The sequence below is a fragment of the Taudactylus pleione genome, unplaced genomic scaffold (genome assembly GCF_031769625.1).
Source record: "Taudactylus pleione unplaced genomic scaffold, aTauple2 ptg000242l, whole genome shotgun sequence".
Lineage (NCBI taxonomy): Eukaryota > Metazoa > Chordata > Amphibia > Anura > Myobatrachidae > Taudactylus > Taudactylus pleione.
In genome coordinates this window covers 11,882,936-11,900,000 of record NW_028284644.1, presented here as the reverse complement: position 1 = coordinate 11,900,000, position 17,065 = coordinate 11,882,936, and positions in this window count along the sequence as shown.

Below are 17,065 nucleotides of genomic sequence, written 5' to 3'. Positions count from 1 at the left end.
GCTCCGAGGTGCAGAATCCTCTGAGATGGGATCAGAGAGGACTTTTGCCAGTTTATTAACCAGCCGTGACGTTGCAGTACTGCAATCGTCAGGTCCAAGTGGCGTAGAAGGAGCTCTGGAGATCCTGCCACCAACAGAAGGTCGTCTAGGTACGGCAACATGCGGACTCCCTGCAGCCGCAGGTAAGCCGCCATGACCACCATGACCTTGGTGAACACACGTGGTGCTGTCGCCAGGCCAAAAGGTAACGCCCGGAACTGGAAGTGATCGTTGCGGATTGCAAACCGGAGGAACTGTTGATGGCGTAAAAGAATAGGGACATGCAGGTAAGCGTCCTGTATGTCCAATGACACCATGTAATCCCCAGGTTCCAGCGCCAGAATGATGGACCGTAGGGTCTCCATCTGAAACCGCGGCACCTGCAAGGACTTGTTGAGGGCCTTGAGGTTGAGAATCAGACGGTACGACCCATTGGGTTTCTGCACCAAAAATAGATTGGAATAGAGACCCTGGCCCCTCTGGGAGAATGGAACAGGCACTATAACTCCAGCCTGGAGCATAGTGTGCAAAACCTTCCACAGTTCCAAGGTCTGATGGAAGGCCCATGGTGAAGAACCGGGATGGGGGCCTGTGCCGAAAGGAGAGGGCATACCCGTGAGAAACCACATCGTGAACCCAATTGTCTGTCGTGGTTATCGACCAACACTGGGCGAACAGCAGCAGGTGGCCTCCCACTTTGGGATCCCCCAAAGGGAGGCCCGGACCGTCAGGCCGCAGGTTTGTCATCTGACTTAGGGGCCGGATGTCTGGTACTCCAGGCCTGTTTCCTGGGCTTGGCCGAAAGGATGACGTACCCGAACTGGAAGGGACCACAGCAGACGGGAGACATGCAGATTTGGCTGCCGCCAGCGTGGCTACAATTTTGTCCAGATCCGGACCAAATAGGACTTCTCCATTAAAAGGCAAAGCTTCTAAGCCCTTTTTGTAATGAGCGTCCGCCTTCCAAGATCGCAACCATAAGGTGCGACGAGCAGCAACAGCTGCCGAAGAAATCCGAGATGTGAGGATACTGATATCCAAGGCCGCTTCATTGATGTAAGTGGCCGAATCCCGGAGATTGCCTACCAACTTGGCCTGTTCAGTCGAACAGTCGGAATCCAAAAACGCCTCCAAACTATCAGCCCAGCGCTCCATAGCTCTGGCTACCCAACATACGGCCATAGCCGGTCTGGATGCCCCCCCCCCCGCGAGGGAATAAATGGACTTTAGGCAGATCTCCACCTTGCTGTCTGTAGCATCCTTCAAGGAGTACATGGAGGGCATGGGCAATGTGGCACTTCGAACTAGGCGTGTCACATGAGAATCCACTTGTGGAGGGGATTCCCACTTAGAAAAATAATTGTCCCCAAATGGATAAGCCACAGCTAAGCGCCTCTGAGGCTGATACCGTTTACCAGGGTGTTTCCACGCCTCCTCTAAATGGTCTACTAACTGACCCGAAAGAGGAAACACTGTGGCGTCACCCTTAATATCCTTAAAAAAGGCATATTTGGACTTGGACACCGAAGGATCGTCATCCTCAATAACTAAAGCTGTGCGGACTGCTCGAATAAGGCCAGGAATGTAAACCTTGGACTTAGCGTCCGACTCTTTAGTACGGAGAGGTTCTTAGTCAGATAGATCCAGAATTTCACCATCATCGGAGGTCACGTCGTCATCCTCATAAGGAGCAGACAGAGACGCCACAGGCCGCTTATGTGGCCACAACACAGACTCCCCTTGCAACATGTCCGACAAATGCTGTACCGAATTTGTCAGTGAATTAACCCACGCAGGTTCCTGTGAAACCTGGGGAGGGGAAATAGGGAGACTGTGGGGTACCATCAGTTGTCTCGGGAACTCCTGCATGGGTGACGACACCACTGACTGCTGGGACAATCCCATCTGGGAAAACGCTGGTGGCGGAACTAACTGGCCCACTAGGGTTGTAAGCGCTTTAGCGAAACAAGCCCAGGGAGGTTCCTGTACCGGAGCCGTGACAGTAATTGGCCGCGCCAATATAAAACACTGCCTGTAGAAAAAAAAAAAATTCCCGCCCTGATTCAGAGCGAGCGGCTCTGAATCAGGCCCTGACTGACACATTTTGACTCAGACTTAATCTCTCACTGGTGTGGCAATCAAGGCTAATAATTAGAAAAACTGGGGCATATATCTGCCCCTGACAACCTTTTAAGTGTTTTCATGTCTATCTATCTATCTATCTATCTATCTATCTATCTATCTATCTATCTATCTATCTATCTATCTATCTATCTAATTTCTTCATTCACAGAATTCAGCAGTGAATCAGTTGTCACTTGGGGAACAGGAGGATGTATAATGTTAATTGGCTCAATCAAGGATACCTAACCAAGGTTCCCAGACCTAATATATAAATTAATTCAGTCTCTCCAAAATTGTATATGGATGTATCTTAGTGGGTATAAAGATATCCCATTAGTTATAGTCTCTGTGTGCCGAGATGTTTAATAAAAACTCTGTGTTCCAGGTACAGGTGCAGGTGGAATACCCAGTGGTCTTACGCTTCTCAGGGAATCGACAGGCTGGTCCGGCTTATATATCTGGATACACTGTAATGTAATATAATAATCTGCTGTTGGTAGTAATGGAAGCAGTCTCGATTAGTAAAACCACTCTCTTTTAGATTTGCAGCTGGTCCAAATAGACTTCGTAGCCGATGTATAGCAAATGAGATATTATTATTAGGAATACATGTGAGTGATGTATTCAAGCAGCCCTCGAGCTGCACGTTACTCACGAATCTCTCCGCGGAATATGTCCATCAAAGTGACTCCCGGTATTCCCAGCTCCTGCTGGCACCTATGCTCCTTTTGGTAATGCAGTCCAACTGACCAAAGCACTTTAACACAAGATAACGATGTCTGCCACAGCTGCAACTTATAGATAAAGAGGGTTCTCGAGACCACATTCAAATCAGCACACAAGGTCTCGGGGGAACCAGGATGGATCCTTGTAGTCCCAGTAATGCTGGCCATACACCTACACGACCAGCAAAAGATCAGATTCATCATACGTTTTCCCTACGATTCCCCCGGAACTCCCTGGCAGTCCTGGCAGCATGTTTGTTGTTTTTCTTAGCACACGTTCTGTCGTAAGATCGATCCTGTGTCTCACAGGCTCATTAGGGAAACAGTCATTGAAATGACTTGAATTTCCACACCATGAATCGCATGAACAAAATAAACGGTACGATCTGCACACGATACGATGGACAGGATGTGCTGCACATCTGATCATAAGATCCAATTATAGGAGCTGCGGGAGCGCGCATGGGATCGTATCTTACTAGAATAATACATGATTTTCACAAGATCCATCTTATGACTCATTGAAATTCGGGCAGTCGGCCCGAAATCGTGCAGGTGTATGGGCACCTTAAGTGTACTTGATGTGCTTTTCTGTCACTTAGTGTGACGGTTTCCTCAGAAGGTGAATAAGGAACAGAGGGCCTGATTCAGAGACGGATGCTCTGAAAGAGCGCTCGCTCTGAATCAGGGCGTTTTTCTTTTATTTTTTTGGGCAACCTCCTGGCCGCTTGCATAGCTGTGGGTGACCACCCACAGCTATTGCGAACGGCCAGGATGATGGTCGCGATGGTCAAGACCATCGCGACCATCGGGGTTTGCGACGAGACCCTTATGGTAGGGTCTCATGGCCACAAGCCTCAGAGAGCTTCTGGCTCTAATAGAGAATGGGAACGCCTCCGTTTGTGAAGCCACCCCCCCACCACGCCTACAAAACGGTGCGAGCTGTCGATCAAAATCGACAGCCGCCCCCTTTTGGTGCAAGACCCGGAGTGACGGAGTGCCCGTCGCTAGCCAGGTCTCGCACAAGCGCACGTCGGAGCCGGCTCCGACGTGTGCATGCGCAGTGGCCGAACATCGACCCGCTTGCGAGCGGGTCTGAATCAGGCCCAGAGTTCCCAGGGTCTCCTTTTAAATAGGGCTTAGCCAATAGAAAATTCATTACAATTAGCTCCTCCAATTTAGTCTGTTATTATAACACACCTGTGCTAACATTCATTTCACATGTTATACAGATACCATATACAATTAAGCTACAATAAAGAAGGCTTGACTAAAATTTAAACACTCTACTACTATAGAGATTACAAGTTTCACAAACTATCAGAGATACAGGATATATCCTATCCACCTACATTTAATTTGAAAAATCATATTCATTCAATAATTAATATACTTACAAATCTTGTATAAATTCATAGTTTTAAATCGCAGACCAAGCTATCTATTCCTCATACTATAATTAAATTCATTAAGACACAAGATAAATACAGTGTTACTATATATTATTCAGTTCAATTTTTTCTTTCAGACCCCCCGGCACCAAAGTGGCAAGCGCGAAAAATCCAGTACGCTTCTCTTTTGCAGAGGGAATTTAATCTGTCTCTCCCCCCCACCCCCTCTCTACGGGTATAGGGGACCTCTTCAATTGCCTATACAGAGAGCACTTTTATGTCTCTTTCATGGTATTTAGCTACATTTCTTGATACATTGGGGTAGATGTACTGTGCCGCTATAACGCTTCCCGCTTCGCCTCTTTACCGAGGCGAAGCAGGAAGCACTACCGATGAGATGTAAGAACATCTAATCGGCCGGAGAGGGGGAGCGTTAACTCCCCCCTCCGGCGCTACCCGTTAGAGACCGCAGCGCATCAGCCTAGTGCTGATGCGCTGTCTCTTCCCGGCCGGCTCCACTGAGCATGCGCGGGATCTCGCAAGTATCGCGAGATCCCCACGTGGAGCCCTGGAGCCGGCAGCCGTTTCTGGGCTTCGTACATCTCCCCCATTATGAAGACAGTTATTTTTGATGACATTCCTCCTATATTCTAAGAACCTTACGCTGAGACTTCTCGTGGTGCGGCCCACATACTGTTTGCCGCACTTACACTTAATCAGATACACCACATAGGTTGATTCACAGGGTTGTCAAAACAAAATTAATACTTCTGTTCATAATGAATTTACATGTTTCCCAGATCATAATGACGATAACTGTAATCCAGGAGTGGTGGTGGGTGACAAGACCGCGACCCAGGTCAGCACCGCATGCCACAGGGAACTCAGAGTGGATCTTTATGGTCCCAATAAGTTATCCTTATTGGGATAACTTATTGGGACCATAAAGATCCACTAAAGTCTGCTGGACGGTGCTGTTTAATATCAGCGTGTGCGGCAGCAAGAGCCGGGAGCGCCGGGAGCTGCATTGATTAATACCGCTGACATCTAAGGGGAGATCTGTGAGTAGTGTGCGGCTGGCCAGCTGCTTGATTCCCACTACTCACCTGTACCCCTAGTAACTATTGCAATTCATCTGTTCCGTGCCTTTCGTAAGCTCCATGCGGACTAAGGGCCTGATTCAGACCCACTCGCAAGCGGCTGTCCGCTCGCAAGTGGGTCGATGGTGTGCACTGCGCATGCGCACGACGGCGGGAGCTCCGTCGTGCGCATGCGCCAGACGCGACGAGCGAAGGACTTTCCTTCGCTCGTTGTGTCTGATCAAAGGGGGCGTGCTGTCGATGTTGATTGACAGCACGCCCCCTTTGGTGGGCGTGACGGGGGCGTGCCTCCCAGACGGGGGCGTTCCCAAGGGAACGCCTACCGTGATGTCAGTGGGATTGATTTTGGCTCTGATAGAGCCAAAATCACTCCGGGCCTTGCGGTTGAGAAACTCAACCGCAGGCTCCGGCTCGCAGTGGCGATGGTCGCGATGGTCAAGACCATCGCGGCCATCAACCTGCACGCTCGTATAGGCTGTGGGTGGTGACCCACAGCTATACGAGCGTCCAGGAGGACGCTCCATAATTATGGAGGACGGCCCTCATTCAGAGCGTGAGCTCTGCTCAGAGCGTCCGGCTCTGAATGAGGGCCTAAGTTAGAAACATAAATGATTGGTTATATTCATCAGCTACCTATTGCTCTAATATATCCGGATTCAGTAGCCTGATCAGTGCTATAATTCCCCAAAAGAGGTAAGAACACTGGACATTCCGGAACATTGAGTTAAAATTAATTTCAACATATGGGGGAGATGTACTAAGCTCAAAAAGTGATAAGTTGGGGAGTGATAAACCACCAGTCACTCAGCTCCTAAATGTCATGTTACAGGCTGTGTTTGAAAAATGACAGTTGGGAGCTGAATGGTTGGTGGTTTACCACTCTCCAACTTCTCACTTTCCAGAGCTTAGTACATCTGCCCCTATGGTGACTATGATATCTCCATGTCGATTGAATTATATGTGTATTTAACTGTGGAGGTTTCGAAGGTCCATATATTTATATTCAACCCAGGGGCTCAGTCTATTTATTGGTGATCGAGTTAATATTTTTCAGCAGATAAGTGATATTTATCAGTCTGTATTGGTTTTAATATATGTATTTATAATTATATTTCTACTTCAGGGTCCATAGGGGTCCACAGGGTGACCTTGGGGTATAGCTGGATCCTGGATCCTCGGGCACCACGGAGTTAAAGCTTTTAGCTGCTCCCAGGATGCACTTGGGTCCAACCTCCCCTATACCCCGCCCCCGAGCCACAGGCACCCCAGTTTTAGATGGTGCCCGGCCGGAGTCGGGTCACCCTGCGGGGTGGGCTGCAGGAGCAGCCCCCTAAAGCTTTTAATTTTTTATTGAACTTAGTTAAATTTATTTATTTTTTACTATAAGTTTTTTCTCTAGAGCAGCAGCGCTGGGCTGTCTGTACAGACGCCCACGCTGCCGCTCCTTCTCCCTGCTGGCGCCGCGACGCCAGCACTGAACTGGGGATCGCGGCGGGGGAAGCCAGAGTCTGTACTAGCCGGACTCTGGTTTCCCCCGGGACTGCTGCCGGAAGACGCCGGGGAGATCAGGTAAGCCGCGCACCGCTGATTAGCGGCGGTGCGCGGGTTCCTTTCAAATGCAGTCCCATGCCCCCGGTCTAGGGGACAGACCGGGGGCGCTAGCGGTGGCGGCGGGCCCCCCCTCCAGCGGAGGCATACCCCGCCAGACCACTAGACCACCAGGGTTAATATCGCGGCAAGCGGGATGCCGGCAACCCGGGGGTTAATATGCTAGCCAGGGGAGGAAGCCTTCCCTGTCTAGCGGCTCCTCCCCTCAGCTCAGCGCGCCTTTCAGCTCGGAGTCTGGCGTCGCTGAGCTGCAGATACTCGGCCACTCCTCCTCTGAGGTCTCCAGCGGCCATTTTCTCTGTGGCAGCGTGGATACTCTCAGGGAGCACGCGGACCGGTCCCCCTGTGTACCTCTCCCCTGCAGAAGGACAGTGTACACAGCGCTATAGCCCTCCCAGACACTGAATCTGGGCAGGTTGATTGTAGTGGAAAGGTGCAGTGAGTATATCTTCCTGCATGGTATGTGACTTTTGCTAGTGCTGCCTGTCTGTCTTTTTTCTACTTACTGTCAGCCTGTACCTATCCCTTTCCTTCTCCTACAAGCCCTACAGGTGTGCGGGGGAAGGGTGTTTCTACTGACCTCACCTATATAGATCACGTATTTGTGAGGTCCGTCACATACAGTTGTGTGCTACACAGTACCATATTGTGGGCTGTTGTTCAGCACACTGGTGAGTGCGCACGTTTTCTTCCTAAGTCATGTCTGAGGAGGAGATTGAGCACTCCGGGGCTCCAGCATTGTTTTCCTGCAGGCGCTGTTCTGCAGGAGTGGATAGGGAGGATTTGTCACAGGACGGCCTGTGCGGACGGTGCCAGGCGGTCCCTGGTACGTCTAAACCTCCCATTTCGCAGGAGCCACCATGGGCGATGTTTTCCCAGGTGCTGGTGTCCATCGCGGACCGTCTGTCGGTCCCGACTGCCGCCCCTACTAGGGCGTTGCCCCAGCCTGCCATCCCCCATTCCCCGGGTGTCCCACAATTATTGCAGACTCCCCCGGGGTCTCAGCCTGTTGGTCCCTATGCGGGGTTGCCAATGTATATTCAGTCCACCCCTGTGGCACAGCCGGCTGTGGTGCCGTTTCAGGCTCCTGTGACAGCTCCTCCACCCTGGGTGGATGCGCTTTCCCACACTGTCCAAGATTTGGCGGCAGCATCTTCGGCTTTTCAGTCGATGTTGCGCAGTGACGTGCCCTCCAGGGCGTCTAAACGCTCAGTCATGGCACAGGCTGCGCATCTTTCGGATTCTGAGGGGTTCTCGGATGATGGTGAGGTACAGGATGACTCAGCCTCAGATGCCTCAGTCCAGGAGGTAGACACTAAGTCTTCCATCAATGTGCGGGCTCTGGTTAAGGCGGTGCGGGCTATTCTTCTGATTGAGGATGAGGCACCCGCTCCCAAGTCAAGGTATCCTAGTTTTAAAAAAGCTAAGGTTACTTCTACAGCGTTCCCCTTGTCTGATCAGTTGACTGATCACATGGCGGTGGCCTGGCAGACGCCCAGTAAGCGTTTCCTGCCACAGAAACGCTTGGCGTCCAATTATCCATTCCCGGAAGCGCATTGTAAGAAATGGGAAACTCCGCCTGCAGTCGATTCCCATGTAACACGCCTCATCAGGAGTGCTACTTTGCCATTGCCGTCTATATCCTCGCTGAAGGATCCTACGGACAGGAAGGTGGAGACTTGTCTAAAGTCTATTTATTCTCTCTCAGGGGCTGTAGCCCGGCCGTCCATGGCCATCTCCTGGGTGGCCAAGGCCATTGAGGGGTGGGCCAACGCCTTGGAGGACACGTTTACGGATGAATCTCCGGACGTCCAGGGGGCGTTGTTAGGACAGATGAGAGATGCCGCCTCCTACATTGGAGAAGCATCTTTGGATGCTAGCCTGTTGACCTCTAGGGTTTCGGCGGCAGCAGTGTCTGCTCGTAGATCCTTGTGGTTGCGGTCTTGGAGAGCAGACGCGGATTCAAAGAAAGGCTTGGAGGCCTTACCTTTTAATGGGGAATTACTATTTGGTCCGGACCTGGACAAAATAGTAGATACCCTGGCAAAATCCAAGTCAGCCTTCCTCCCTTCAGCTACTACACCTGCTAAGGTCCGGAGCTCGGCGTTTCGTTCCTTTCGGGTTCAGGGCAAGGCAAAGGGTCAGTCCTTCCCGAGGCAGTCCGCACCCAAGACCGCCACAAAGCCAAAGAAGCAAGCCTGGAGTGCTAGGCGCCCTTCTTCCAAGCCAGAAGATAAGCCTTCTGCGTGATGGGACGGGCCTCCCTCTGGGGGACCCCAGAGTGGGAGGCCGACTTCTTCAATTCGCCCAGTGCTGGCACAATACCACCACGGATGCCTGGGTGCGAGAAGTGGTCTCCCAGGGGTACGCCCTGTCTTTTCGGCACAGGCCGCCTTGCCAGTTTTTTTGCACAAGTCCTTCTCAGGACAAAACCAAGGCCTTGCAGGTTCAGGAAGCCATAGAGGCCTTGCTGACGGCGGGGGTCATTATACCCGTACCACAGTCTCAACGTGGGATGGGGTATTACTCTACGCTGTTTCTGGTGCAGAAACCCAATGGCTCTCATCGCCCCATCCTCAATTTGAAGTCCCTGAACAGGTTTCTCAGGGTTCCCAAATTCAGGATGGAAACTTTGCGTTCCATCATACTGGCGATGGAACCGGGGGATTATATGGTCTCCCTGGATATCCAGGACGCCTACCTCCATGTGCCTATAGCAACATCGCACCAACGGTTTCTGCGGTTTGCTATTCTCCACAACCACTACCAATTCAGGGCTCTACCCTTTGGTCTCTCCACGGCACCAAGGGTATTTACCAAGGTGATGGCGGTCATGGCGGCTCACCTTCGGAGCCAGGGGATACGGTTGCTACCGTATCTAGACGACCTCCTCTTGCTGGCAAGCTCCCCGGAGGTACTGATCCAGCATCTCCACCTGACGGTCGCTTGTCTACAGGCGCACGGCTGGTTGATCAACTGGAAGAAATCCTCCCTCATCCCATCACAACGGATGGTTCATTTGGGGGCCCTGCTGGACTCTCGTCAGCAACGGATTTTTCTGACTCCAGAGAAGGTCTCCTCCTTACAGCTGCGGATTCACAGTTGTCTGAGCAGTGGCAGAGTGTCGGTGCACTCAGCGATGAGAGTTTTGGGGTCCATGGTGTCGGCATTCGACATGGTGGAGTTTGCCCAGTTCCATTCCAGGCCCCTGCAGGGGCTGATTCTTTCAGAATGGAACGGATTGCCACACAGGATCCGCTCTCAGATGCTGGTGTTGTCCTCGGAGGTGCGTCTGTCCCTAGCCTGGTGGCTGCAGACAGCGCATCTCCTGGAGGGGCGCCCCTTTTGGATCCCGGAATGGGTTCTGCTCACGACAGATGCCAGTCTCCGGGGTTGGGGGGCGGTGACAGGCTCCTTGTCACTTCAGGGTCGTTGGTCGGCGGAGGAAGCGATTCTTCCCATCAACATCCTGGAACTGCGGGCAGTATACAGAGCCCTGCAGTCGTCCGGCACCGCTCTTCACGGAAGGGCCGTTCAGGTGCAGTCAGACAACGCCACCACGGTGGCGTACATCAATCACCAGGGAGGGACTCGCAGTCGAGCTGCGATGTCGGAGGTGTCCCGCGTCCTGGCTTGGGCGGAGCGCTATCTTCCAGCTCTCTCGGCAGTTTTCATCCCAGGAGTCCTCAATTGGGAGGCAGACTTCCTCAGCCGTTACGATGTGCATCCCGGGGAATGGTCGCTTCATCCAGAGGTATTCCAACTACTCGTGGACAAGTGGGGGCTGCCAGAGCTGGACCTGATGGCGTCCCGTTACAATCACAAGCTGCCTGTGTACGGGTCAAGGACAAGGGACGCAGGCGCAAGTCTGATAGACGCGCTGTCGGTGAAATGGCTGTTTCAACTGGCTTACTTGTTCCCTCCGATATCTCTGCTGCCTCGGGTCCTGCGCAAGTTCAAACAGGACGGAGGCACACTGATCCTGGTGGCCCCAGCGTGGCCCAGAAGGCCGTGGTACTCCGATCTGCGGAGCCTGTCCATCGACGCTCCGTACCTCCTACCTCAACGGCGGGACCTGTTGTCTCAGGGGCCCTGTCTTCACCCGGATCTGGGTCGACTATCTTTGACGGCGTGGCTCTTGAGACAGCCGTCCTGAGGTCTCGGGGCTTTTCTAGCTCCGTTATTACCACCATGCTGAGGGCGCGCAAGCCTACTTCCGCGAGGATCTATCACAGAGTGTGGCACACTTACTTTCAGTGGTGCGAGGCCAGAAACTATGATCCCCAGGTGTTCCGAGTTTCGCGTATTCTGGCTTTCCTTCAGTCCGGTTTGGATTTAGGATTACGTCTTTCTTCACTGAAGGTACACGTGTCTGGTCTGTCGGTGTGGTTCCAGCGCAGGATCGCTGCTATGCCGGACGTACACACCTTTTTCCAGGGTGTTTTGAGAATCCAGCCTCCCTTTGTGCCACCTGTGGCCCCGTGGGATTTGGCGGTGGTTCTTAGGGCCTTACAGGGTCCTCCTTTTGAGCCCTTGGAGTCAGTGGAGCTCAAGTGGCTAACTTTTAAAACTGTTTTCCTCTTGGCAATTGCTTCTGCCAGGAGGGTTTCAGATTTGGGGGCGCTTTCTTGTCGTCCCCCTTTTCTGATTTTTCATCAGGACAGAGCGGTGCTTCGCACTCGTCCTGATTTCCTGCCTAAGGTGGTTTCCAGGTTCCACATTAATCAGGAAATTGTTGTACCAGCCTTTCAGTCACCTGATCTTTCGGCTGGGGAGACTTCCTTAGACGTTGTAAGGGCACTCCAGGTTTATGTGGACCGGACTAGTTCTGTGAGGAAGTCGGATTCTTTGTTTATCCTCTTTGGTTTTCACAAGAGGGGTTGGCCTGCCAACAAACAGACTCTAGCCCGTTGGCTTCGTTCTGTTATTATTGAGGCTTATATGCAGGAGGGTTTAGCTGTTCCAGCCTCTGTTAAGGCTCATTCCACTCGGTCCGTGGGCCCTTCTTGGGCTGCTAGCCATGGCGCCTCTGCTGTTCAGCTCTGTAAGGCGGCCACCTGGTCTTCCATTCAGACCTTTTTGAGGTTCTATGCGTTTGACACCTTTGCCTCTCAGGATGCATCCTTTGGGCGCCGGGTTCTCCTATCAGCACAGGAGCGTCCCCGCCCTTAGTTGGACTGCTTTGGGACATCCCCAAGGTCACCCTGTGGACCCCTATGGACCCTGAAGTAGAAAACAAGAGATATGGTAAGAACTTACCTTTGTTATCTCTGTTTCTACGAAGTCCATAGGGTCCACAGGGCACCCGCCCTGACGCACCTGGCTTCATATGGGCTCTGTGACTGGTCACCGGTTTTCCGTCTCCCATTTCTGTGAGTATGGTTCTTGTGTGTTCCAGTCTTCCTTCTCTCTGTTTCGTCTCCTCCTCCGGCCTGGGCTGCTTACCAACTGGGGTGCCTGTGGCTCGGGGGCGGGGTATAGGGGAGGTTGGACCCAAGTGCATCCTGGGAGCAGCTAAAAGCTTTAACTCCGTGGTGCCCGAGGATCCAGGATCCAGCTATACCCCAAGGTCACCCTGTGGACCCTATGGACTTCGTAGAAACAGAGATAACAAAGGTAAGTTCTTACCATATCTCTTGTTATTGAGAAATGTTTAGATTCTACTTGACCAATTAAGTTTTATTTCTTATTACAACTATACACCTGTGTATATTAACTTTTATATGCGCACCCATCAGGTAGGATATTATCCTTCCTATATTTTTAGTTAACTTTACCAACACAACCACCCTACCCTCATCACCAAAGGGCTACTGATTTTATCATTCTGGTACAGCAAACAATAGTATTTGAGTGTAATCGCTTGATTTTGCATTTAATATTTAGTATGAATTCTATCATATGTCATATATCATTTATTGTTTTAGTGACTGAACCATTTTTGGGTTTTTGCTTGATGTATATTTTTTACAGTTATTGGAGTAACAATCATCCGAAAAACAACTAGTGATATCCATGTGCTCGCTATGAATATAAGGTTTGTCTATAGTTAATTGTGTCTAATATCATAGCATATGATATACAGTTATACTTTTGGGATGTAGTTAGGAAGCCAGCGGTCGAAATGTCGACCCCCGGCTTCCCGACTGTGAAATCAGCCCCATGCCGAAATCCCGAAGCCTGCATACCGATCGTAGGTAAGCCGATGCGTCGGGAGCGCTTAGGCGCTGGAGGGGGGGCGGAGGGTTAGGATTAGGGACTCCCGGGGGACTTAGGGTTAGGCAACCCCCCTGGGAGGGTTAGGTTTAGGCTAGGGGAAGGGGGCACCACCAGGGGGAGGTTAGGTATAGGCGCCCCCCCCGGGAGGGTTAGGTTTAGGGTGCGGGGAGGGGGGGGGTTAGGTACCCCTAAGGGAGGGTTAGGGGGAGAGGGGTAGGGATAGCCTACTTACCTCCCCTGTCGGGATCTCCAGCTGCTGGCCTTCCGGCATCGGTATTTCATCCGCCGGGCTCAGGTCCGGAGGTGATTCTTACCAATTCCATACTTTTATTTTGAGCAGCTCAGTGGATTAAGTGGGAAATTAGATTTGCTGGTATGGAAATATAAAGTGAAGGACCGGGGCCGCCTGGGCCCCCAAAACATTAGGGATTTTGATAGTGTGAAATTAAATCAAATATTAGGCCACTTAAAAATAAATATAGCTACCTGCTTTTATTAGTCTGTTACCCTCTACAAAAGACAAGGGGCTCTATTTATTAACATTATTTTTACTAAAATAAAGTGAAAAAGGGTGTTTTCACACCCTTTTCACATTATTTTAGTTTCACCTGTATTTATTACAGGGCAATTGGAGTAGAATTAGTAAAATTCTACTCCAACCCCCAGTATCACTTATTTTTAGTAAAGCAGATCGCATTTCCCATAATTGTAATGGGAAATGTGATCTGTGTGCAAGTTACTAAAAATAAATTGTAAAAAAATAACGGGGGAAGCCCTGTGATAATAACGCCACCTGGAGGTGGCGTTATCCAGGGTCTCCCCCGGTTACCGGGCTCCCACTCTGCTCTAACGGGGAGAGCAGAGGCGGGAGCCGGTACCAGTAATCAGCTATGTGGTCTAAATAGACCGCAAGCTGATTGCTGTAAAGAAAAGAAAAAAAAAATTAAAATTTTTTTTTTTTACTTACCTGAATCCAGGGACCGGTGATCGGGCCTCCGGTGATGGCTCCTCTCCGGTCAGCTGGTCTCCCACAGTGCACTGGGGCCCGGTCATCAGGTGATCGGGCCCCAGTGCAGTATGGGAGATCACCTGATCGGGAAGCCCGGAGAAGACCACCGGAGGCCAGGAGGATGCAGGTAAGTGTAATGAAGGGAGGGGGGGTCGCGGGGGGGGAGGGGGGGTCCGCGATCGCGGGGGGCGGGGCTTAGCGGCGGTGGGGGGGTAGTAGCGGTGGTCGGTCGGCGCATGCGCGGGCTCTTAGTCGCGGTATTTTTTCCGAAAATACCGCGACTAGAGTGCGGATGGGATCCGCAGGGACAGAGCTTTATCGCAAGCTCTGTCCCTGCAAAGGATTTATAGTAAATCCCTGTGATATTACCTGAATTCGCAATGCGAATTCACTCGGTAATATCACACTACAATCCGCATTCAATATGCGGATTGTAGTAAATAGAGCCCTAGGGGTTATATATATGAAGCAGCAGCTTTTCTGGCAGGTTGCAGGTGAAAATTTAAACAGCACCCGCAGACAGTGTATGTTGAGCTTCACACTGACTGTCCTGGGTTACAGGTGAAATTTTAAACGTCATCCACAAAGACATGTAATGCTCCCTGCTGTAGAGCAATTCAGAAACTGACCAAATAGGCAAATGAAGTAAAGTGCAAATATTGAAATTCATGTTGCCTTTAATAATACAGTCACACAGCCACCTGATCAGAGATATACCAACACCATGTCCCTTATAGAATGAGCAGTATTAGTTTATTAAATAAAGAATATCAAAGTCCTGTAATGGCTCATCGTTAGGAAACACAAATTTTAGTATATAAATAAAACCAATAAATTAGGGATGAGTGGGTTCGGATTCTGAACTCCGAACCCCCCCGATCCGAGCCGGGAACCGAGTCCGGCTCTGGTTTTCCCGCCTGACTCAGATCTGAAATCGAGGCAAAACTTCATCATCCTGCTGTTGGATCTCGCGGGTTTTGGATTCTATAAAAGGTCCCCGCGTCGGCGCTATTTTTCACTCCGGCTGTGGACAGTGAAGAGGGAGGGTGGGAGTTAGGGCTGGCTGTGTTGTGCTGCTGTTGTCCATAGGGGCTGTGTCCACTCAGTCCATAGGGGCTGGCTGGGCTGTGTTTCTTCTTTTCTGTGTTTGCAAATTGTGTGCGCAGTAGCCGCACATGCATCAACAAAGTAGCAGTGCCAAGCATGCGCCTGTGTCATAAATCAAGGGCCGGCTGGTTCATCCATTAAAGGGTGCTGTAACACCCAAAGTGCACCTCAAAAAAAATGTAAAAATCTTCTTTTCGGTGTTTGCAAATTGTGTGTGCAGTAGCCGCACGTGCATCAACAAAGTAGCAGCACCAAGCGTGTGCTTGTGTCATAAATCAAGGGCCAGCTGGCTCGTCCATTAAAGGTTGCTGTAACCCCCAAAGTGCACTCTAAAAAAAATAAAAATTCTTCTTTTCTGTGTTTGTGAATTGCGTGTGCAGTAGCCGCACGTGCATCAACAAAGTAGCAGCGCCAAGCGTGCGCCTGTGTCATAAGTAAAAGGCCGGCAGCCTCGTCTGTTAAAGGGTGGTGTAGAACCCAAAGTGCACTCCAAAAAAAATAAAAAATTCTTCTTTTCTGTATTTGTGAATTGTGGGCCTGATTCAGAGCCGGACGCTATTTGCGCTCGCTCGTTCAGAAAAAGGGGCCGGCTATTTAAATTGAGCGCTCGCTCTTTGCGGTCTGTTGACGCCTCTATGTCTGAGCGAGTGAACGAAACATGCGCTCGCTAATTTGTAAAGACTCCCCCTGGCCGCTCGCATCCTACGTCATCTCCGCTATTTATTAGATTAATCGAGTACATCGAAAGGCGTCTGAACTGCTCGCAGTGCTTGTGGTTGGATTTTCCTACCGCAATCATGCGAACAGTTCAGGCTAAGAAACAACCAAGTGACATGGTCGATGACGCTGCTTTGTTAATTATGCACACCATTAAAATGCCCGTTTTGACCATTTGGCACGCCTGCGTTCGGATCTCCACTCCCCGTTTTCAAGCACCTTCCCCTGTTATCATCCACAAATGCCTCATCCTGTAACTCAAATTAGCTGGCACTCGCTATTTTGCGAGCGCTCGATTTCCGACCGCAATGACTGGTTGGCGCATGCTCATTACGACGCATGCGCAGTTGTGCGAACATTGCTCAGAGCGAACGAGCGGCCGCTTACAAGCGGCTCTGAATCAGGCCCAGTGTGCGCAGTAGCCGCACGTGCATCAACAAAGTAGCAGCGCCAAACGTGCACCTGTGTCATAAGTAAAGGGCCGGCTGGCTTATCCATTAAAGGGTGCTGTAACCACCAAAGTGCACTTCAAAAAAAATAAGAAACCTCTTTTCTGTGTTTGCGAATTGTGTGCGCAGTAGCCGCACATGCATCAACAAAGTAGCAGCGCCAAGTGTGCACCTGTGTCTAAAATCAAGGGCCGGCTGGCTCGTCCGTTAAAGGGTGGTGTAACCCCCAAAGTGCACTCCAAAAAAAATAAAACATTATTTTTTTCTGTGTTTGTGAATTGTGTGCGCAGTAGCCGCAAGTGCATCAACAAAGTAGCAGCGCCAAGCGTGCACCTGTGTCATAAATCAAGGGCCGGCTGGCTCGTCTGTTGAAGGGTGGTGTAACCCCCAAAGTGCCGGTAAAAAAAAAATCTTTTTATGTGTTTGTGTGCGCCTTAGCCGCACGGCCATCAAAATCACATATATGGAGGACAACATTGTCCGATAAAAATAAAATAGGGAAAGATCAAGAACCTCTTCCTCCTAGTGCTGAAGCTGCTGCCACTAGTCATGACATAGATGATGAAATGCCATTAAC